The sequence below is a fragment of the Rhinolophus sinicus genome, linkage group LG17, assembly GCF_036562045.2.
Source record: "Rhinolophus sinicus isolate RSC01 linkage group LG17, ASM3656204v1, whole genome shotgun sequence".
NCBI classification, from domain to species: Eukaryota; Metazoa; Chordata; class Mammalia; order Chiroptera; family Rhinolophidae; genus Rhinolophus; species Rhinolophus sinicus.
In genome coordinates this window covers 1239463-1262716 of record NC_133766.1, presented here as the reverse complement: position 1 = coordinate 1262716, position 23254 = coordinate 1239463, and the positions used below count along the sequence as shown (strand labels likewise).

Here is a 23254-nt window from a genome sequence, read left to right as displayed (position 1 = left end):
GAAGGAATGAATGCGTGAAGGAAGGAATGAGTCAATGAGTAGAGCAAAGTTGAGTAAGACAAGGTCATTATCTTAAGGAACCAAACCCGCCAGAGGTGGCCGGGGAAGAGCCTCAGAAAACCCCAAATTGTGTCGCCCCTTGGCACTGGCTGCTGCCTGGTGCAGAGTGGTTTTCTAGGTGGACTCATTGACCTTCTGTGGTTCTTGGATTAGCCTGATTTTTCATGACACGAGATTCCCTCACCGGGCCACAGTTCTCTCTGGAAGGTTAATGAGCTATTAGTTTACAAATGTCAAAAAAAAAAAAAAAACAAACAAAAAAAAAAACAAATGTCCTTACTCGCCTACTTCTTTTTTCTTTTGTGGGCTAGTTCTCTGCTGCTTGCCAGTCCCCGTGGGTGTCCAGTCTCCATCTTATGCTGGTTCCTCTGAGACAGCTCATTCCTTCTAATAGGACGTGATACGAGAACTCTGTCTGCCGCTGAGCAAAGCTTAGTGTCTGAGTTCCAAAGACTTCCTCAGCTGAGGGCTATCCATCTCCTTACTTGAGTTCTGGTTTACAACGCTGCCCAGCAGTGGACAGTGAGACATCTTCGTACATCCTCTCTGGTCGATCTGTTGACCATGGCTATTGGAGATGCCTGCGCAGCTGGTTGTTTCTGTCCGTCTGCTGTGAAAAGCAGGCCTCGCATGATACCCCAGCGTTCAGCAGCAAGTGTAAGACCTTAAGAACAAATGCTACTGCAGAAAATTGTCTCGTGTTGGTCAAGAGATTGTTCACCCAGCATCACTACTTCTTCCCACTACTGTAGACCTCACAGTAGGTTTGGAGTTCTTTGCAGTTCTGTAGGCCATGAACCAGTTGGTTTCCACTGTAGAGTCTTGGTTCTGCTCTGTCTCACATAGACCTGGTGTAAGACGTTAAGTTGTTCTGTATACAGTTTGGGTTTATGTTATAAGCAAAGAGGTTCTACTAACAAAAAAATCTGTACATCAGGTTTTCTGACCTGACTCTTATTCAAGGGGAACAAAGCATCTCAAGTGCCTCCCTCCCTCCACGGGGAGCCTGTGTGCAGATGCTGAAAGCTAAGGTTTGGCTCCTTGAGAAGAGGGGTTAGGGTGGGGGTCCCATAAGCCGTTTCACAGCCTCCCAAGAGCCACGGGAACCTGGATATAAACAACGTACTAAATGTTCGGACATTGAGTAGCCTCTTTGCAATCATCCAGAGAGGAGAACAGCCGAGGTGCAGCCTGAAACTGGACAGCCCGAGAAGGCTGGACCAACCGGCTTCACTCGCTGCCTCTGCCAACACTGAGGGCCCCTAGAGGTTCATCCAGCAGCGCCCGCCCCCATCACATGACGGCACATACAGGACGAGAGGCTGTGTTTCCATGATGCTGCCGAGAATTGTTAAGGGAGGGACCTGAGTATAATGTGCAAGTAGGCAGGACTTTGTGTTAATGAGGGTTTATGAAACCTTAGAATAAAGGCATCTTTACCTTTAAGCTGAATAGAAGTTTAGCTGTTTAAATGGTTTAATTCATAGGATACATGACATTAAATCTGTTGTTCTATTGATTTATTTTTTAGCTTTCTGATACTGAATGTTTCTTTTTATAACAGACTTGGTGGCAGCATCGGAACCAAAGCAAACTTCTGACAGCATTTGGGGACAGTGAGAAGCACAAGTGTGGTGTCTATGTCACCATTTCCCAGGGCCCTTGGTAAGTCCCCCTCACTCCGAGGGTTGTACAAAATGTGAAGTTTTTATAGGAAGAAGGTGGAACGAGGAAGTTATTAACAGAAGGAAAGAAAGGGTTATTTGGGGGCCTGGACATGTTTTCTTCGCGTGAAGAGAAGGGTTTTTACCATGCAGATCACCTCTTCTGTGGGCCTGGAGAGGGCCCCTGTGACAGATGACCGCACTGGTGCTTGACCAGAAAATTCCTGACTGGTTAAGATGATGTTTCTGGGAAAGGTTGAAACTGCAGTTGGATCCGGTGTAAATTCTAGGCTGGCTTCATGGGCTTGAGCACAAGTGATGCCATTTTGGGCCTGTGCTTTTCTCTTTAACAGACAAGATGTGTCAAAACAGAATCTCTGGTCACCTGTGTAAGTGGTGATGAAAGGATTGGTAAATTACTTGGAATTTTGTTCCAGAATCTGATCTCTGTGAGTCTTTTAATTTTAAGGCTCCCAACATAATAAGAGTAATGGTTTGAGATTTTATTATCAGCAAGTAGAGTCATGGGAAGGGCCAGTGCTTAAGGGGGAGGTGACAAAGTGGAATGATGCCGGGATGTCAGGAGGTGTAACAGTTGAGCTACTGTAATTGATAACGTTAGCGAACCAGAGTTCATGTGCCCCAGGGTCTGAAAGGCCAGCACTCAAATGTCAGAGTGGGGTAAGGAAAGGCACCAACCCAGTGGTGCCCCAGGTCCATCCTGCTCCCCGGACTGGACGAAGGGTTTTGAAGCAGGTGGCGAACAGGTGTGCGGAAGTGCTGGGGGCTCGTTTTCATTGGAGGACCTGGGACCTCGGTGGTTTATGGTAACGGGTTTCAGCACCCGATCTGCCTGGACAGCGGACCTTTCCTTCTGAAAGGGTTCAGGAGTCCAACTCTAGTTATTCCCGGTCCTTTGGTTCAGTGTGTGTGTGTGGGGGGGGGGGGGGCTGGGGAGTGGAGGGGGCGGAACAAGACTTTGGTCCCCAGTGCAGCTGGAGGTAACAGTTCTCTCCTGTGCACACGCTTCTTCTCCGGCTGCATGACTATGGTTTTTGTCTCTTGTCTCTGTAAAGCAACTCAGTATCTTGTTCCCTCCTTCTGAGGTTACAATCATAAGAAACATGTATTTAGTCTTTGAACCATTTCTGGTGTGGAGTTCCTGAAACCCTTGGAATTGCTTAAGTGAGGAGAGCCAAAGGTGTCTTTTTTATGTTGGTGAGGTGACTTTTAGAAAGTGTCTAAGGTGGGGGGCTGGTTGCCAGGAGAACCAACCACGTGATTAGAGCGTTGAAACTTTGAGCCCCACCCACCCTGGCCTCGGGGGAGGGAAGAGAGGGGGCAGGTTGAGTCAACTGCCAACAGCCAATGAGTCGTCAGTCATGCCTGTGTAATGAAGCCACCAGAAAAACCCAAAAGTACAGTTTCGAAAAGCTTCAGGTTGGTGAACACATGGGGATTTGGGGGGAGCGGTGCTCCCGGGGAAGGCATGGATGCTCCACACCTTTCCCCACACCTGGCCCTGCGTCACTTCTACCCGGCTGTTCCTGAGTTACATCCTTTCATCACACATCAGTACCTACTAAGTACAATGTCTCTCAGTGCTGTGAGCTGCTCTAGCAAATTAATCGTAGCTAAGGAGGGTCATTGGAGCCTGCAGGCTGGAGCCCATCCGGTCCACGGCCTGGGCCTGGGGGCAGCGGAGACCGGATGCACGTGGCTAGGAGGGGGTTGGGGACGGCTGCCTGGTAGGACTGGGCTCTGAACCTATGGAACCTGACGCTGTCTCCAGGTGGATAGCGCCAGAATTGATTTACATTGTAGGACACCCAACCGGTGTCAAGAATTCCTTGTTGGTGTGTGGGAGCCCCTCCCCCCCCCACGTACACTGGGATTGGGGCAGAACCTTTAACAGTGAACAGTGATGGCAACACATGGGGAATTTGTATTGAATAAATAGACTAATGTTGATCATTCGTCTACATAAACCTTCTGCATCTCCCAATTCTATCCGTTCTTCAAGGTCTAGTTCAATGCCACCCCCTTAACGAACAGCCCCCAACCCGCAGCAGCTCCCAGGTACATGCACCGTGTGCTGTTTAAACGGTTGTGGTCTGATCTCCTGCTGAAAACCTGAAGATCATTTAGTACAGATTTAAAATATTAAAAGTGTTTTTACAAATGCCTGTTGCAGACGCTCTGTAGCTAATCTGATCACCAAATAGCATTTTCTCATTTTTCCTTTTCTTTCCCTCAATAATCCCTCTCTCAGATGCTTGATGATGGTGATTCCACTAAATCTTCTTCCTCTAAATACTTGTCCATGTTGTTTGGGGATAATTAAGTTTCCAGGTTGCTTAGGAAACTAACCCGAGGCGGCAGCTGCCAGAGCTTCACAGGGAGGTCGCACTCCACCTCTGCTCCTGTGTCGGACGTTAAATGGACAACCTCTATTATTTCAGAAGAAATACATTTTAAACAGTGTCTTTAATTTGAATTTAAAAATATATATTGCAATGTACTCGTTTCATCAACCCTTTTCCTCTGAGAGTTGCTGAAGGAGGAGAGGGCGGCACTGCTGTGACAGCCGCACATTCTGGGATCCAACGAGCCATCGACTGTATCAGGCAGGCAGCCGGGACCCGGCTGGGAGTGAGATGGGAGCAGCGTTTGCAGCAGTGCCGGCATCTCTGGAGGGGCGAATGGAAACCACCTGCCAGAGCCACGCGCTCAGGAGCCTGTCAGGCCCGGAAGCGGAGTCAATTGTTCTTAGAAAATGCAGGCAGAACAGAGTTCAGCCTCATAGAAAATAAAATGGGTCCAGAGCTGAGCAGCATAAGGATAACGGCTTCAGCTCTGGCGTTAGCGGCGCCATCGAGCTTCCGTGGGCACATCGTCTGCATGTTTTATCATCATAATTCAGTCATTTACTAAAGAGCCGGTTATTTGTATCACTTTCTAGGCACAAGATATAAAAAAAGTATATTGTTTTCCCCTCCAATGTCTTTCTATTGTTGACTGTTATTTGCGTCGTTTGGAAGCATCTATTAATTTCCCCATTAAGCGTGTGTGTACTGACTGCCAGGTCTGTACCTGTGCCAGAGACAGAATGACACAAAGGGGAGTAAAACACAGCCCGTCGTCTCAGGGAGCTGAAGACGGCTGTGCAGACAGGTAATAAGGCGACATCAGGACAGATGAAGGTGCTGCTGAGGCACATAGAACGGGCCAGAAAGCCCGTTGGGGATGGTGGCCAAGGAAGAGTTTCCAGGGGAATTGAAGCTAAAGCCTGGAGATGGCAGTTAACGGTTCACAGGAAGTAGATATAGAGCAGAGCCTTCTGCGCGGAGGGAAGTGGCCTGGGTGAAGCGACCTCGGAGTAAAGGGCAAACTGTGCAGGACGGCGCCACGTTAGATGTCGCCTTCGTCAGGAGGAGAAGGAAAGTTGCGGAAGCATTTCCGACAGTGGAATGTTTGTTGTGCAAGAAGTCCATCTTGCTTGTGGTGCCTGGAGTAGAAGGAGGGGCACGAGAAGCAGAGACCTGGGAGGGGTCATTGCTGCCACGCAGTGAGGAGACGCGGGCACCTTAAACTAGGGTAGCGCCGGTGGGGCTGCACATACTCGTAAGTGGGCAGATTTGACAAACATTTTGGAGGCAGATTTGACAGGATTGGACGTGTGGGTTATGGGCACTGAGTGAAAGAGAAAAGCAAAGGTTCAAGCTGAGATTTCTGAAAGGGGCAGGTGTGGTACTGGGCCATCCGCTGTGACAGGAGAACGTCAGAGGGGACACCGACCGTGGAACACAAGCCATGGGGTGTGTCCTCTTGTAGACATTAGAGATCCAGTGAAGAGCAAGAGAGACGAGGACCCCGCCCTCAAGTAGCTTTTATTCAAGTTGAGAGGGTAGAAGTGAAGAAATTGCCAAACGCACCAGTATAATGGTGGTGTGGTGGTGACGCGTTGAAGTGATAAGTGGGACGTGCTAACAAGAAGACGCAGAAGCAGGAAGAGAACGGTCGTGATAGTGATGGACGGTTGGAGAACACAAAGACGAGACAGTAGAGGGAACCTCCTTTAAGAAAATGTTCTATCTGCTGAACGATGAGACGGAACCTCCCTTGTGAAGACCTGGGGACACAGCGTCCCAGGCAGACGACCTGGTGACAACAGAGGCTCTAAGGTGGGACAGAAGGTGACATGTTCCAGAAATAGAAGGTCGGTGTGACGAAAGCGTGGTGAGCAGGTGGGTGCAGGGAGCAGGCGGTCATGAGATCGCACACTTACGCAGGGACCCCAACATGGAGGCATTTGGAGGCGTCAGGAGGAATTGCAGTTTTATTGTGACAGGAATAAGAAGACAAGGGAAGATTTTAAGTTGGCAATGGCATGATCTGACTTGAATTTGGCTGCTCTGTAGAAAGTGGATTGATGATCAGGGGACAAGACAGCAGGGTGCCAACGACGGCGGGTGTGGTGACACAGGAAAGCGCATGGGTAGCTACAGCGGTGACCACACGAGGCTCTTTCCTGCCGGTTCCTGTTACTTCTCTGAGAATCGTGAGGCAGAATATTGGTTGAGGGTAAGGGGTGAAGAAGGGATTTTGGGGGATTTGAGGAAAGAGGAGAGGACCAATATCCTGCTGCCTGAGGGCCAGTGGAGGGTAAATAAGATATATGGTCGGATTCGTCCACACTTGGGATTTTGTGATGCCAGCATTAGAGGGTCAACGGAGCATGAAGAAATAATAATGTTTGCAAGTGTATGATTAGAATATTTTGTCACAGAATGAGCAGGAATGAGTGCAGCATCATGGAAGCTGAGCAAAGCGTTGGGGGTCTTTGTGTGAGGGGGAAGTGGCTGGACTGGAGTTAATAGGGTGAAGCATAAGCTGAGGAGATATTAGAGAAGGGAAGCGAGAGACAAAAAGGGAGGGGGGGGAGAGGTTGAAATTGCGATTGCAGAGAGATTGCACTTGGCAACGACATGGAGTTAAGTGCGGTGGGCGGAGAACTTGGTCAATGGAAATAAGATCAAGGAAATGAGAGGCCAGGGCACCGAATGGACCGTGCGAGTGGTTGTGGAAGTTCCCAGGCATCGTGCTGGAGGCAGGAGGAGAGAATAAAGTGTGCCAAATGCTAAAGTCATCAGTAAATGAAAAAAGGGTCACCAGGATCACAGCTAAAGAAAGAGAGTCTAATTTGATTACACGCGCTTCAAATTATCTTAGATGTTTGCAGGAGGACAGGGGAGAGCCATTTTGCTAGAGCATGTGGTTTCATGATGACTTCCCCAGACACGATGAGTTTAGTCATTAAAGGCTTGAAGTCTAGGGTAGCAGAGAGAATGTTTAATGTGGGTCTGGAGCAAGGCAGTGAGATCAGTAACAAGTTGATGGCCGCTGACTACGTGGGAGAGCTGGCGAGAATTCTAGGCTGAGGAGAATTTTGAGGGGCAGCACCCTTCAGGGGATGCAGACGAGAAGGAAACACAAAGCAGAGAGAAGAATTTGGAAGGGAAAGAAGGGAGGGAGGGAGGGAGGGAGGGAAGGAAGGAGGGAGGGAGGGGACCACAGTTAGCGTCAGAACCAGGGCAGAGGCACCTGGGACAGAGGCAGTGGGTGACGCTGTCAAATGCTGGGAAGGTGCCAAAGGAGAGCTGCAAGAATGTCCTCTGGATATAGCGACGTGAGGTCACCCATGACTCTGGAAAAGTAATCTCCGTGCAGTGATGGGGGAGAGTCAGATTTCCCTGGTTTGGAGCGAGAATGGGAGGTAAGACATCTAAGTAATTCACAGAGGAAGCCTGTGATGGGAAGAAGAAAGAGAGCTGCAGGGAGGAGTGGGGCTCAGAAGGGCCTGTTGTTGCTGTTGTTTTTTAAATATAAGGCCTAGAAATGAATAAGTCCCCCCCTCCCCATTTGTATTCCTACGGCCTCTCATGGCACTGAGCACATGGGGCTGTAGTAATGTCTGTGTCTATCACCTTCACTCCATTGTGAGTTTATCAAAGGTCGTGAACGTATCTTCAGCTGTGCACTCCGAATCCCTACCACAGTGGGACATGTAAACATTAGAAATATGCTGTTTGAATTTGTTTCTACATCAAAACCATGTTTTGGAAAAGCAGATTAATGAGATTAAAATCCAGCAAAAGAAAAGAAAGGTTCAAGAATGGTTTATGGTGGCAAGATAGAGTTTAATCTTCGTGATATTATGTTTGACAGGGAAATAGATATCCAGAAAGTGACAGTGTAAAATGGTGCAGCCGTTTTGGAAGATAGTTTGTCATTTCTTCAAAATGTTAAGCATAGTTACCGTGTGATTCAGCAATTCCACTTCTAAGTACGTACTCAAGAAAATTGATACCATGTCCACACAAAGGCTGGACGCCAGTGTTTATCGCAGCACCGTCCGTGATGGCCCCAAATGTGCATCGACTGGTGGTTGGCACAGCACATGTGGCTTGTCGTGCAAGGAAATACTATTCAGCAATAAAAAGGAAGGAAGTACAGATACATGGCAGCACGCTGAAGAACCTTTAAAACGTGTTATATGATGAAAACTGGTCACTAAAGGCCACGTATTTTCTGATTCTATTTATATGAGAAGTTCAGAATAGGCAAATTTATAGGCTGCAAGTTGATGAGCGGCTGTCTGTCTAGGACAGAGAGAAAGACAGACAGGAACAGGGCACGATGCTGTTGGATGGGAGTTTCTTTGGGAGGGATGCGAATGTTCCAGATTACGGTGATGGCGCATCTCTCTTAATCCACCAAAACCATCCCGTTACACATTTAAATGGGTGAGCTTTGTGCATTGACGACAGTACCTCAAAGATGCTGACCGAAGAAAATACTCAGGCTGATGGAATGTCACAGGGACAAGCAGAGATGTGATGGTGTGAGACAGTTTCAAAGAATGAAGGTTGTCTGGCGGCTGGACAGAATAATACGTGTGTGTGTTGGGAGATGAGTGGTGAGAAATGCTTAAAGTAAAGGAAGTAGCCAGCGTCGGCCTGTGGAGCTCGCGCTCATGACGTCGCTCCTGCCAAACGAGTGGTGGGTTCACGGGCGGCTTCTGAGCAGAAGACGAGTGGGATGAGGCAGGGCTCTGGGAAGAGGGATTTGGCAGTGGTGGGGTATTTGGTTTAAATGCACATCATTCTTACAATTTAAAATGCCATCGTTACTTGCCAGTATTATACTCATGTTTTGTCAGTGCAGCACTTCTGCAGCCAACGAACCAAGCTCAATACTCGGCCATTTCTCATGTTTAAACTGTGTGTATCTTTCCTGAGTCAATTCACCCCACCCGGAAGTCACCCTTCCCTGCCCTCGACTGTATTTTGAGTCCAACTTTGAAACACGTTTCTCTACAAACCATCCCTGATTACCTCTGTTCAGCTCTGATCCTTTCTGTACATTTGTCTTTCAACGTGTGTGCATTCAGTGTGTGCCGTGCTGGTTGACATATTACCTGATATATATATTTAATGATGGCACTTTAATGTTTGTTTTCCTAATATAAATAGAAGGTTGATGCTACTTCCTTGATTTCTGTGCGATGTGTCCCGAGTAGTGGATTCAGTGCCTGAAAATGATTTACTCAAAACAATGTTCTCGCTAGCCAGCTCCGCAGGGGCGGTCACATTCTTCTGGTGTATTCTTCCTTCAGATTGCTTGGCCAAATCTGATTTTGTCTCTGATGTTTAATAGCTATGGTCTCAATTTTCAGGATGTGTCATCTATAACACACGCTTCCCAGATGGTCCGTTTGTTACAGTAATATTACAAACACTTACATCTTTCTGTCTAACTTTTTCTCCTCCTGACACCGTCTGACTAGTGCTGCATTCCAGTTATGGTGGCCGGTGAGAACATGACTTGCCTGGAGAACTTGGAGCTGTAATTTGTGACTTCGTTGAAGGTTCTAAGAACACCTGCCTTAGGTACAGAGGGAGTTGTCATTCAGTGTCCTGCTCAGGGGGTCTGTCCCATAACTTATTGGTGGCAACTGTGTTTCATTAAGAAACGTTTTCAGTTACCAACTTGGCTTCAGGGAACGGACTTTTTGATTTAGAAGAATGGCCATGATAATCTTTCCTGGTGTGTGAGGCCCGTAAAAGACGGGTGTTCCTGGGAGAAAAAGAGAACCTCGCAGGGGTAATGAGAGCCCGGTGCCCACAACTGAGCCCCCAGCCCTGCTCTGCCTGAAAGAAGGCCATACGTGCGACACTCGTGAGTGGAAAACTATCCTGTTGTTCACTTTGACCAAATGGCGAAGAATAAATGATTTTTATGTTTGTTCCATGTCCAAGAATTTGATTTCACTAAAAAAGAACTCACTTTAGATCCAGGAGACTTTGCCTCTTTCAAAGGCTGCTTCTCACCGTGTGTTTATTTTGGAGCCAGTATATAAACTTGTTGAGCCTTAGTTCAAAATCTTATGGAGTTCTAATGAGCTAAACCTAGAAGGTTGACTTACAAGTTAAAATATTCAACAGGTGAAATTTACTATTATTTTAAGATGAGAAAATGTCAAATCTATATTTCTGAGTAAAAAAAAAAGAGTCCAACACTAAAGGCTGAAAGATTTTCCTAAAAAGAAGTCTTGAGTAATTTCATCTTTGTTACCAAAGCCCAGGTCTGAGCTATGAAAACACCTTCAGTTTCGGGTCTAAACTCTAACGACGATGCAGAATCAGAGAATCCGGTGAAGATGGTGTCAGGAGAAGATAAAGGGCTGAGATGGCAGCTCAGGAGAAGGGCGTTTGACAGAGGCGAAGGCCTGTGGCCGGGGCAGGCCGAGCGATTCAAAAGAGAAGGAGGGCTGGGCGGGCGACCCCAGACCCCAGAGGAGCTTCGTGCTGGCTACCTCCTGCCCGAGGTCGGACCCAGATGGACTGGGGTGCGCTCCCCAGCGTGGGCACCGCGCTAACAGGCCGCTGTGCTTCCCCTTGAAATGCTGCCTTTTCCTGGTTGTGTGCTGTCTCTCTCTCCCTCCGTCTTCAGAGCGCTGGCTCTAGCTTAACTAACACTATTGTCTTTTAGAGATCGCCGTGATTCAAAGTGAATGTCGGCCCCCAAGTTCAGATATGTGTGAGAATCAGACAGAGCGGAAGTTGGGTTATTCAGCCTCATGGTGACACACGGTCCCAACGCAAGTACTGATAATCGTGGCATTGTACAGAAATATCCCGGTGAGCTGGTGAACTCGGAATTTCCCAATATTTAACGCTATACTCTAAATCAGGCTTGGAAAGCTTCCCTTCCTGATGGCACATTCAGGATATTTCCACATTTCCTCAAAGGGGCGCCCCATCACCCCTCTTTCAGAGAAAGGGTGGGAACGGAAGCGGAAGTACACAAAATAAATCAGTGACAGGGTCGTTCTCCTCACACCGATGCCAGAGTGTGTGCACCGCATAAGGGAGTTCCTTTAATAATTTACTGGGTGAAGTGGAGCTGCTGGGATGGGCTCAACTCACTGCGTCACTTAATTCTGGAAATACCATTACGGGTCTCCTCTGGGCAAACATTCAACTTAATTCAACAAATATTTCTTCTGCTGCTTCTAATACGATGCATTAGGAAAATCAGGTGATTAGGACACGACCCCTCCTGCGTTCACGTGATTGGTCGGTGTATTTTAACAAGGAAACCAGTTTAATTTTGTCTCCTGTACAAGTAAAGTGCCCGTAGCTACTATGACAGGTTGAGAGTTCAGAGACCCAGGCTCCCGTAAGCTTTCCGCAGTGACATTTTTTTTCTTTATTGACATGAACTTTACACGAAGGAAAATCACAGATCTCAAGTGAGGGCAGGTAGGTTAACGAGTTTTGACAAATTTACATACACTTGAAATCAATACCCAAATCATGACATCCCTCCCATCATTCCAGAAAGTCTTTCCCAGTGAATATTTCACCCCTAAACTCAGAGAGACAGACATCGTTCTGGTTTTAGCCTCATGGATGAGTTTTGCTTGTTCTGTAGCTTCATACAAAGGGAATAACACAGCATGATTTTCTCTCTGGCTTCTTTACCTCAGTGTAATGTTTTTGAAATGTGTTCCTGTTGCTGCCTCTCTGGAACATGCAGCATGTATTTTATTCCCCTGCCTTGCCGAGTAGCACCCCATTGTGTGGCGGTGCCACTATTTGCTTGTCTATTTGCCTGACGATCACGTATTTGGGATTTCAGGTTTTGACTATTATGGGCAAAGATGCTAAGGAATCGTCCTTCTGTGGACGTCCACTCTCATTTATCTTGGAAAAAGTATCTGCAAGGTGGAATTGTTGGTAACAGGGTGGCTGATATTTAGCTTTATAAGAAAACGCCTGAAGTTGTAGGTGGTTCTACCACTTAGGGCTTCACTGGCAGTGTGCCTAGGTTTCAGCAGCTGCACCTTCGTCCGTATTGTGCATTGTCCGTCTCCGTTTGAGCCAGTCTGCTGAGCGGGCAGTGCTGCGTCATTGTGGCTGTCATTTGCATTTCCTCTGTGGCCAGTGATGGGAACTTTGGCGTGTGATTGTTGACCATTCATATATTTTCCTGCGTGTCTTTCTAACTGGGTCTTGTGTTTTTGTTTTCATTGATTTGTGGCATTCTTTATGTGTTCTGGAATCAAGTCCTCTGTCAGATATGTGAGTTGTGAATAGTTTCTTCCAGTCTGTGACTTTTGTCATTTTCGTGATTGTGTCTTTTAATGAGCAGTTTTTAAATTTGATGAAGGCCCAGTGCATCAGTGTTTTCCTTCAGTGGGCAGAGCCTCTTAGTTACGTCCTCCAAAAGAGCTTGTCATACTCCAAGTTGAGGAGGGTATTTTTCATACTCCAAGTTGAGGAGGGTAAGTTTTCTTCCAGAAGCTCACAGTTTTAGCTTTTACATGTCGGTCTGTCTCAGATTTTTGTGTAGGATGCATGGTGGAAGTCAAGTCTGTTATCTGCTCAGACACGCCTGCTCACATATCTGCTCAAACGGTGCCTGCCTCGGCATCATTTGTTGAAAACTCTTTTCTCCATGAAACCGGATTGACAACTTTGTCAAAAATCAATTGAATGCTCATGTGTGTGCCTATTTCTAGACTCTGTCTCCTGTTCCATTGATTTGTTTGTCCTTTTATCAATTCCACACTGTTTCGATTACTTTGGCTTTCGTAGCAGTTCTTGAAATCAGATGTGTAAGGCCTCAAGTTTTCTTGTTTTTATTTACATTGTTTCATTATTCTAGGTCTCCGTAGATCCACATAAATTTTAAAACAGCTGAACTATGTACACGAAGCCTGCTTGGACTTCCTTTTTTCTTTTTACTTGTCAAACAAAGTGTTTATTTTAGAATAGATTTAGTTCTACAGAAAAGTTGCAAAGATTATACAGAGTATTCTCATATCAGATGTCTCCTGATGACATCTCACATTAGCGTGGTGCATTTGTCACCATTAAAGAGCCAATATTGATACATCATTTTACACTAAGGTCCATAGGTTATTATTATCGCTAAGTTTTACAGAATGCCCTTTTTATTCTCCAGAATCCCATTCAGGATATGCTACTATAATACATTTAGTTACGTGTCCTTGGGCTGCCCTTGGCTGTGTCAGTTCCTCGCTCTTTCCCTGTGTTTTGACGACCTTCCCAGTGTAGAGGAGGTCTGGATGGGTGTTTGTAGAATGTCCCCTGGTTGGGATTTGTCTGATGTTTTGCTCATGACCAGATGAATTTTCTCACAGAAGTAAAGTGCTGTTCATATCACATCATATTAATGATACATATTTCCAACAGGATTTATCGGTGTTAACGAGGGCCATGACCACCTGGCCGGCATAGGGCTTGTCAGGTTTCTCCACTGTAAGTGGCCCCCCTTTCCTACCATCTTCACCAGAAATCACTGCACACGGCCACACTCAAGCAGAGGGGAGTTTGTTTCTACTGCCTTGAGGGCAGAAATTATTTGGAATTCTTCTGTCTGGGAGAGTTGTCTGTTATTCCCTATTTATTTATTTAGCCATTTATTTACATCAATGTAGAATCGTGGACGTTTATTTTTATGCTTGGAATTATAATCCCATCTACTTCATTTTCTTTTGCTCAGTTGACATCTGTGTCTCTTCGGCATATCCCACTGGTTACTGGTTTGAGCATTTCTTTTCATTTCTGACAGGCTCACCTTCTGTATTTCCTGCTCATCCTAGAATCAAATGTTTCCTGAGGAAGGCCTGGCTCCTTTCCCTGGAGGGCGATATTAGAAATAAGGTCTGGGTCTAGTAGTCGGCCTGGATCATTTTGGAGCGAAGTGAGATCTTAGAATATGCACCTTCCAATTCGTCAATATGATATATTCTCCACTCATTTAGCTTTTCTTCATTTATCTCAGCGATATTTTGTAGTTTCCAGAGCAGGGGTTAGACATCCTTTGTTATATTTATCTCATGTTTTTGAAAGTTTTAGAATTGTCATAGATGGTGGTTTTTAAAATATTTCATGTCCTGAATATTTGTGGCTAGTACATAGAAAAACAACTGATTTCTTTTCTGTTGACCTCGGGCCTGTGAACGTGTTACGTTTACTTCCCAATCCTAGCATTTTCCCCCCACAGATTCCTCTGGATTTTCCATGAGCACAATCGCATTGTCTCTGAATAAGAAGAGTTATTTTTGTTCTTTTTCAATATTTATGCATTTTATTTCTCTCCCTTGTCTCATGTTATATGGGTAGCAACCTCCAGGGTACTGGTGAATAGACTGCACTGAGAGCAGACAACTTTACTTTCCCCCAATATTTGAAGGAAATGCTCACTGTTTTGTGACCATATATGATGCAGGAATTTGTTTTGAGATGCCCTTTGTTACACTGAAGAAGTTACCTTTTATGTTAATTCTCCAAGTGTTTTTATCATGAAAAAGTATTGAATTTTGTTAAAAAGATTGTTTTGCATCTATTCAGATTATGATAATTGTGAAGGATTTTAATTTATTTTTCCAGTGTTGGATCAATATTTCACTTGTTGGATAAACTCTATTTTGTTGTGGTGTCATGTCCTTTTTATATCTTCCGTGATTTGCTAATATTTTTCTAAGTATCTTTGCATCTATGTCCATGAGGAATATTAATATATATATATATATATATATATATATATATATATATATATATATATATATATTGCAACATCCCTGTCCAGTTTTGAGATTAATCTGATTCCATAATACTATCTGGGAGGTGTTCCATTTTTCTCTACCCTCTGAAAGAATTTGTGTTTGTTATGACTTCCTTAAATATTTCATAGAAATTTCCAGTGATGCTATCTGGGCCTGAAGTTTTAGTTTGGGGAAGGCGCTCAATAGCAATTTCAATTTTTTAAAGAGGTGTAGGGTTACTTGAATTTTCTAGTTCTTATTGTATCAGTTTTGAAGTTATTTTTGAAGGAATTTGTCTATTAAATCTAAGTTACTGAATTCATTAGCTCAAAGTTGTTTATCAAAGTGTTTTATTATCTCTTTTAATGTTTATAGGTATGTATTGATGTCTATTTATTTCTGATGGTGTATCCTCTCCATCGTTAACACGTGGCTTCCCTCTTGTCCAGGGTGACGGTTCAGCCCACCCATGACATGTACACGTAACCCTGTAGGAAGGCAGAGAGCATGTAGGCCGTGGAACCCCCTTCACTTTCCCACACACACATTCTTTAAGGGATTATCCAGACATTTCATACATCGCTTTCACTCATATTCCATTGGTATAAAATAGCGTGTGTGTCAGGTTGTATTATTCCAAAATGGCTGCAATTATAGCTTCTGTCTCCTATGCTCTTCTTATGATGGGACTTTGACACTCTTTCCATCAAGAGATGGGATCTATGATCCATTCCTTGGAATCTTGGCTGTCTTGTGACTATGGAAGAAATGACACTCTGTGACCTAAAGGGTTAGATAATAAGCAATATGGTTTCCAGATGGTTCTCTTAGGAATCTTCTGTTTGGACCCAAGAACAACCTGACCGTCTTGAGGCCACTGTGCTGTGATCAAGGCCATGCAGAGGCCACGTGAAGAGACCCTGAGACTCCAGAGAGAGAGAAATTGTCAGCCAGGTGCCTAATGTCCAGTCCTCCCAGCCTATTCTTCTGTCTCTATGTGGCTGAAACCACGTGAGAGATTGGAGCTAGAAGCACCCCATCAAGCCTCTCTTGAATTTACTTACCCACAAAAATGTGAGGGATAATAAAACTATTGTCTTGATCTACTAAGTCTTGGGGTGCTTGCATGAGGCAATAAGAGAAAGGAGTTGGGAAATGTTACCATTCTCTGGGAAGCAGAATACACAGCTAAACGTAAGGGATTCAGACGGTAAAGGGAGAAGTGAAGAATGGACATCACGGAACATCGAGAAATATCGGTCTGCTTGCCATAAATGTATACAGTTTGGTGGTAAGAGCAATAACACATCTAGAGAGCGTCTGTATGTCGCAGTGTGGTGTGTCCAGGGTGTGTGGATGAGGGTAGTATGTGAGCCTGTAGTTGAAGGAAGCCTTACTTCAGGAGACTAATAATATTAATAATAACAAGAGCAACAATGGCATTTACCAGTCAGTAAGCTCTTAGTGAGTGCGACACTTTAAACACTTAATCTCAATCTGATAACAACTCTCCAAAGTAGGTTTCATTCTCCTTGATTTATAAATGAAAAAACTGCCTTTTAAAAATCATATGTCTAGTAAATGGAAAAAAATTAATTTAAATGTTTTTTATTTTAAAGTCTACATTTGCTTTGTCGTGAAGCAGAATGCGAAGGAAGTAGTCAGTGAGTAGTGGGTGAAAAGGGAAGAAAGAGGCTTTACAAACATAGGAAGTTGTATTCATAAGAGAAGGAAGAAAACTGTGGGGGGAGCTTCAAAGAGTTTGGAATTGTTTAAGCGTGAAATTCAAGGCAGGACATGGAAAAAGATATCAGAGTAAATAGGCACCAGATTATGGAGGCCGTAAGTGGCAGGCTGAAGAATTTCTGCTTTATGCTGTGAATGACAAAGAGCCATCGGACGCTTTTCAGCAGAGGAGTGACAAGATCATAATTGTTAGGTCAGTCATGCAGGAGTGGGATGCAGGTTGGGTTCTGCGAGGGAAGCGCACAGAATGACCAATCAGAAGGAAATTGCACTAGGTCAGCAGGAAGGAGTGTGACGGGCCGTCAAGGTGACACGAGTAAAGTTGGAGCTGGAGGGACAGATTCAAGAAATACTTAGGCTGTAAAGCCAGTGGCCCTTAGTTGTTGGGGCTGGGAGGGTAATAGGCAGGGAGGAATGTCAGATGGCTGCCTGGTATTGGGATTAAGTCACTGGGGGGATGGAGACACGGGATGTAGAAAGACTTGCAAGTCTGTGGGGAGTGGCAGAAAACTGTGAGTTTTGTTGTGAGTTTTTGAGCCCCAAGTACCTAGGAGGACATCAGATGGTGTAGCCAACAGGAAGTTCTGCAGGAAATGTTGAAGTCTGAGTTACTGTTCACATGGGTACGTTGTGTGGTGATCAAAAGCACATGGTCTTAATGAAAGCAGACCAGCGTATGTGCAGAAAAGGAAGAGCCGTGGGCTGACGCGGGATTCTGAAGGAGCCTCTTAAAGAGCAGAGGCAGAGGAGGAGGCTAAGAAAGGACTCAGAGGAAAGCATAGGAGTGGGTGGAGAATCAGAGGGAAAGGACGTCGCTGGTACCACGTAAATAGGTTGGGGCCGACTGCTGATGTCAGAAGTATCCAAGAGATCCAGTCAGAAGAATGTTTGATAGATTTGACTCAGATCACAAGACCTTGGCCTCACGTTGGACGCTTCTCTCACACGTAACAAATAAGTCTGCAGCCCATTTTCAGCTGCACCTTCTCTAGAATTTAACCACTCACTGTCTCTCCACTGCTAAGTCACCTCCTCATGTGTACACCTGCCCCCTTACCTTCTCCTTTCAATGCAGCCCCAGGGTCATTCCATAAAACAGGAGCAAGGTCAACACACTGCTCAGAATCCTCTGGTCAGCTTGTGTTAAAATGCAGGAGAAGAAGACGTGATGGAGGGAGCCTGTAGGCGTTCTCACTCGGATCCTTTGCAGCTAGCTGCACAGAAGTCTAAGCTGCTCCTTTCAGGTGTCTTAGTGTCTCCGGAGGACATTGTCCAAGAGCTCAGCTGCTGAGAGTAAAGACAGTGATGGACGGGCAGGCAGCTGGAGAAGAGGGAGAAGGTTAGGAATGGTCCCTGAGGGAAGTGGGGAAGGGCACTGATGAAGGACAAGGGGTCCACGAGGTGGCGGTGCTCCCAACCAGGGGGTTATATCGTTTTCCTAAACAGAGCGGTTGTTACAGTGAAGGAGCAAAGTACATGGTAGATGGGCAGTGTGGGGCTTCCTGGGAAGGGACAAAGGATGGAAGCCACAGAGGGTTGACAATAGTAGTGAGCGAGTGCTTCCAGCGATCAAACCTGTAATCTGAGCAGATAGAAGCAACTTTCTTGAGTGATCCAGAAAACTGAAACTCTACATGTTGATAGACGCGTTCTGTAGCAGAGGTGGTTGACCTTTCTAGGAGAAGTTTCGGCCCATCTTTGGTGGTAAACCGAGGGCAGCAGACAATTCATTTCCCCCCAAATTGTGTTTTCTTCAGCAGCCACCGGCTCTGAAAATCCCCATGTTGTTCCCACCACAGCAACAAATGAAAACAGATCCCACGATAAACTGTCAGATGTATCCAAGCCCCTGGAGCTGAGGGACAGGATTTGAAACCGGGTCTGTCACAGACGTGTGGGAAGCCATGTGACCATCACACTGTGTACACATCCGAGGCTCAGTGCTGGTCGTCCGCAGAAGTGGGCAAAGTGGGTGCATCCATCAGCGGGCTGAGAGGCACAGGGAGTGGGGTGCCCCAGGTTGCCTTTCGGGGGTTTTCCCTGAGGAAGCTGGCTGCCCCCCAGCGACAGCTCAACCTGGCTCTAATTACCGGAGCCCTGGGGTGTTTGTAGCAACTGTGCAGGACTTTCCAGGCACCCCAGACCTCAGTTGCCAGGGAGATGTCAGGGGGTGCTGCTTGAGAGGGGCACCCCCTGTGGGAGGCACATTTCCCAGTCCTGGTTGTCACTCTGAAAGGTTTCACCATGCCGGGACCTCCAGGTACCAATGACAACACCAGCGTGAAAGCACGGTGTCCTCATCAGCCTTCCTCAGTCAGAAGTACGTGCGAGTGTGCGTGTGTGTATGTGTGAATAATTGGCCAACAATGATGATAAGATAACTGAATCCAGGTGATTTTCAGTTTAAAAGTGAAGGTTACCGCTTATGACACAGGGCACTTGGGAGGCGTCCGCTAAGAGAGACTGTTGGCGGAGAGCCCTGCAGAGTTGGAGGGACGTCGCCCTTCATCTGAGGAACATGTAGGAAAATGTCTCCGACTGAAACAAGGGGGGCACTTAGTTTCCTGTTTGGAACATAGAGACGTCTGTGCAAAGCTGCCAGCAGGGACCGTAGGTGACAAGTGGACCTCGGCCGTTCGTCTCCGCCCACCTTCACCTGGTTCAAAAGCTCCAGATGGTCTCAAGGAGCATGATTCCCACGATCTAGGGCAAGTGCACGTACATCAGTAACCGGTCCACACTGGTCCACAGCGCCCTCAAGGGCACAGGAGAAATGACGTGCCATGGCGCCTCGTTACAGTATTTGTGCTCAATTGAAAGGATTTGGGGGACTCTCTGAACCTCCCAAACTACCAGGATGTTTATTACACAGAAAAGAAAATGGAGGTCTAGGGACATAAGTAACTTACCCAAACTAGGTAGCTGAGAGGAGAGAGAAACGGGATCCGTATTAGCTGGCAATATTAATTACACTGCTGACTGAGTGCTTAATCTGTTTGCCACCCTTTACGTATTAGTCTCATAATCATTCAGGAAAGTATGTATTTTATTTCTATCTCATAAAAAAAGGTATAGGCTCCAAGAAGTATTAAGTCAGTCTGTCAGTATCAGTCAGTATTTAATAGACGAGGTCCCCTGAGAGGACCTGTATTACCTCTGACCGTGTCTCCCCTTCATCGTCTCCTGAATCAGTTGGAAGCCTATGCAACTGACTGTCGAGGAAAAGGGAGATTCTGACTCACAGGAGCCTGGACCAGAACCTAGTTTGAATAGGACTGAAAAGCATTGTCTGCTGCCACCCTGCTGATGCTACCTGAGTCGATTAAGTTTATACAGAACGTTTGCTCTCACCAATCCTTACCCCCATCCTAGGAAACCCGATACCAGTGTTGGCAGGACTCCGCTTCCTAAACTCAGTAAATGACATGATAACGATTCTAGACCTCACTTATCGCCTGTGTTGATGACAACAGGTCAGCTTCCTAGGCACGCAGCTGCTTTCTTCTGGGCTCACTGACATATCTGTAGCCGACTGGCTACCTCCGTTTGGCCCTCCATCTCAGGAAGAGGACAGAAATGTTAACATTCAGAATACCGATTACATATTAAAATATTTACAATATCTATGGGAGAAGTTACTAAAGTAATGACGTGTCTCTGTCTGCAGACCTGTAAACATAAGAAGTGTCAGGGCGTCTCTCCCTCTCTTTCAGCTGCCTATTTTTCAGTTATGTCTTTCCATACAACATACATTTTATAGCATGTTTTGTTTTGACCATTGGCATCTTAGCAAATGTGAAGCTTCATAAGCTCTTGTGTTTGGGGACTTAGCCTCTCTCACTGTGTTCAGGACCTTGAGACCATTACATGTGAAAAGCCCAAGCTAGCCTGCTGGAGAAGAACCAGGCTGCCCGGTCAACAGCCTGCTGCCAGGCAGACACGTGAGTGGGGCCATCTTGGATCATGAAGCCACCATCTGGTCGACCAGGTGACTGCAGAGGCTTGAGTGAGCCCAGCAGAAAAGAGCTGAGCTGACCTGGACACAAGAGCTGCCCAGACAATCCACAGAATCATGAGCAACATAAATGGATATTATTTCAAGACTCTAAATTGTGGGAATGCTTATTATGCAGCAAAAGCAAACTGATGCAACGGGGAGAGAGATAGTGATAAAGTCAGGATGAGGTCCCAATCTGGCATTGACTTAGCCTCTGTTTCTGTGTCTGTAAATAGAAATAATTGTATTTCCCAGCTTTGTTATTAAACAAGACAGGGATGACTTAGGAGAGAGAAAAAACCATGTGGAATGGCCAGTGGGGAATTGCCAGAGTGACATCCTTGAGTAGCAAGAGGGTGTGCAGTCTTGCTCACAGGTGGAGGGGTGAGTCTAAAATAGGAATAAAAAGAGTTCTATATTAACAGGCGAAAGGTAGGCAGGTTCCAGGAAATAAATACGTACCATGGTGGTGGGGGCGGGGCTTGCTGACGTTCTCGTCTGAGGTCTATATTTTTAATGAAATAAAAAGCAAGGTTCTCCACTGCGCATGAGGACGGGGAGGAGACGACGGTTTCAGGGAAGAGAAGATGGATATCTACCTGGAAAAGCATGAGGATTGACAAAATCCTCTCCTTCCCAGTCAAAAGCAGTATGTTTTAAACATAAGTGAATTTTTAAAAAGTATTTTGATACAACTCGACAATAAAATACTATACAGAATTCCAAAATCATATTTTTAGAGACTGTTTAAAGTCAAGAGTAAATACTTGAAAATGCTTGGAAGTCAACGTGAAGAGAAAAGCAGGATACAAAACTGTGCAGAGTATGACCTTACAAGGCTATTTTCACGCAAACAGATAAAAATAAACCTCAATAAATATGCCAGCATGTTTACAGTAGTGTTCTCGGTATGGGAATTCTAGTAACTTTTACACCTCCTTTGCACGTTTCTGCATGTTCTTAATTTCTTATGAAGAACATGGTAAGACATAGAAAAAGAAACAACTGATGCTATTTTGATAACAAACCAACAATGGGGACAACAATTTCTTCCTTCCTTTGCTTTGGCTCCTAAAGGCAGATTTGAAGTACTGGAAATTTCCAACAGCAGACACCGTGCAACGGGAAAATAACAGAGAACACAGAAAATAAAAGAGTTACGGAATGCAGACCAGTTAGTAAAGCCAGGCGCTCTGCTCCTGGGCCATCAGGCCCTTTCCTGCTCGTGGCTGTTCCGAGATATTTATGGTGCGGGTCCAGCAGTCAGTGCCCTGGGCAAACATTCCCCTCCCTGGGTTTCCACTTCCCACCAGAAGCTCTCACCACCCGAGGAAGCGGGCTGGGAACTCCCGGCCCAGCAGCCCAGCTGGGACACCTGGACCGCCTTCAAGGCCAGCACCGTGGGAAGAAAGCCTCGTCCTCGGCACGCCTGGGCCTCTGCACTCCCACCTCCTGGTTGGAAGGCACGTGTGGTAACTGCCACTCACCACTCAGGTGCAACCCTGCCCCTCTCCACCGGGTTAACAATAGAACGGCGTTTTGCTTATAAAACAGCCATATCCAGCAAAACAATATTTTTACATCAGTTATGAGCTTGAGCTACAATAGTGGACAATACGGAGTCCCCACCCTCAAGGGGTTAATACGATGTAGAAAAGCACAATATAATATACTGGCTCTCAGTGCTTTTGACTGTGAGAAATCCTGGTGTTCATGTGCACACGCACACGCACACACACACACACACACACGAATAAAAATTTCAGACAATACTGACTTACGATACGTGGTACTTACCCTCTCTGATACCTGTAAAATTAATCTTATGAGTCACGGAGAGGTCAGAACTCAAGTGCGACCAACTGTGTTGTAATAACAAGAACAGGGGGTTGGTGTCAGAGACGGAATTAAATTCCCAGCAGTTGCGGTGACTGGCTTTGTGATCTTGGAAGATTAGCCTTTGTTGGTCTTAAGTTTCCTCATCTGTAAATAGCGTGTATTTCAAGGGCGGTTCTAAGGATGAAGTGTCATAGTGTCTGAAGCTGTGAGCACGGCCCCGGTAGGCAGTGGACGTGTCCTGTCGTGCCGCTATTGCTATTATTTTGTTATTATTATAGCTATTCATTAGTGCTGTGATGGCTCAGACGTCACTGTGGGGTGTAGTGAGGCTGGTGGTGTAACGCAGTTGGGTCCGCAGCAAACACGGGGAGAGTGGGTTAGGTACCCGATGACACCTGTGCTGGGTCTGCTCCTTACGGACAGAGCAAGTGGCTTAGGAAACAAGCCCTGGTCCTGCCGACGGGGGTGCAGGGCATAGGAACAGGCGGCACCGCACGTCTGCAGGAATATTCTGTCATTCCCTTCTTTTTCCTGTTGGTGTAAGACAATTATGAACAATGTAGCATAATCTTAGGACATAAAAAACAGTTATAGAAAAGGAATGTGTATTCAGGGAGGGTTCAATTGAACTAGTTTGAGGATGGATGGTCACAGGACTTGAAAGCTCCTTTAAGGAAAACGCGGGCTGATTTTTAAAAACCCTAGGATCCCTGTGTTTTACAAACCCAGTCAGCCAAGGAGACGTGGGAATGCTGTCCACAGGGGGAAACCAAGCCCTGCTGCTCCAGAAACTACCTGGGGACATGT

General features: G+C 45.9%; 1 long non-coding RNA gene across 2 annotated transcripts in view; it reads left to right on the top strand.

Annotated features, from left to right (window-relative positions):
* The window catches only part of LOC141569347 (uncharacterized), a 447021-nt gene that overhangs the window by 158238 nt on the left and 265529 nt on the right, over positions 1-23254 (top strand). For both annotated transcript variants that reach the window (XR_012492885.1, XR_012492884.1), the window contains exon 5: positions 1625-1725. This is a non-coding gene — a long non-coding RNA (uncharacterized LOC141569347). The remainder of the gene's footprint in view (positions 1-1624; positions 1726-23254) is intronic.